The sequence below is a fragment of the Leucopleurus acutus genome (assembly GCF_964270905.1).
Source record: "Leucopleurus acutus genome assembly, chromosome: 20".
In the NCBI taxonomy this organism is placed as follows: Eukaryota; Metazoa; Chordata; class Mammalia; order Artiodactyla; family Delphinidae; genus Leucopleurus; species Leucopleurus acutus.
This window is the reverse complement of record NC_139162.1, coordinates 51014229-51015228: the sequence shown is the minus strand read 5'-3', so window position 1 is coordinate 51015228 and position 1000 is coordinate 51014229.

Here is a 1000-nt window from a genome sequence, read left to right as displayed (position 1 = left end):
CTGAGGACTGCCCATGGACCCCACAGCAGAACGACCCTGGTGAACAGGCAGCCTGTGGGTCCACAGGAACACTGAACCCACCCCGTCCAACTCTCAAAGTGGCACATGTACATGGGCCAATGCAGCGTCTCTCAGGTTCAAAGGAAAGCAGAGGCCGCGAGTACAGACTCAGGAGACAGCAGTCGCCAGGGGCGATCAGATCCTGTACCTGGAATCTGAGGTCCCTGCTCAGCCTTAGCTCCCCGGATCTACCCCAAAACATCTCAGATGGCCTGCTGCAGCAGGAGGGATGAGAGCCAGACCATGCGGAGGACCAACAAGAGGCAGCTGCTACTTTCTGGATGGGCAGGAGCAGGCTTAAAGATCTGAGCCCATCGGTGAGACTTTTTTTTTTTTTTTTGCTGCATTGGGTCTTCCTTGCTGCGCGTGGGCTTTCTCTAGTTGCAGGGAGCAGGGGCTACTCTTCATTGTGGTGCGCGGGTTTCTCATTGCGGTGGCTTCTCTTGTTGCGGAGCTCGGGCTCTAGGCGTGCGGGCTTCAGTAGTTGTGGCTCGTGGGCTCCAGAGCGCAGGCTCAGCAGTTGTGGCTCGCAGGCTCAGTAGTTGTGGCTCGCAGGCTCTAGAGCGTAGGCTCAGCAGTTGTGCTGCACGGGCTTAGCTGCTCTGCGGCATGTGGGATCTTCCTGGACCAGGACTCGAAACCATGTTCCCTGCATTGGCAGGCGGATTCTTTTTTTTTTTTTTGCGGTACGCGGGCCTCTCACTGTTGTGGCCCCTCCCGTTGCGGAGCACAGGCTCCAGACGCGCAGGCTCAGCGGCCATGGCTCATGGGCCCAGCCACTCCGCGGCATGTGGGATCTTCCCGGACTGGGGCACGAACCCGTGTCCCCTGCATCGGCAGGTGGACTCTCAACCACTGTGCCACCAGGGAAGCCCAGCAGGCGGATTCTTAACCACAGCGCCACCAGGGAAGTTCCATCGGTGAGACTTTATTCACATAT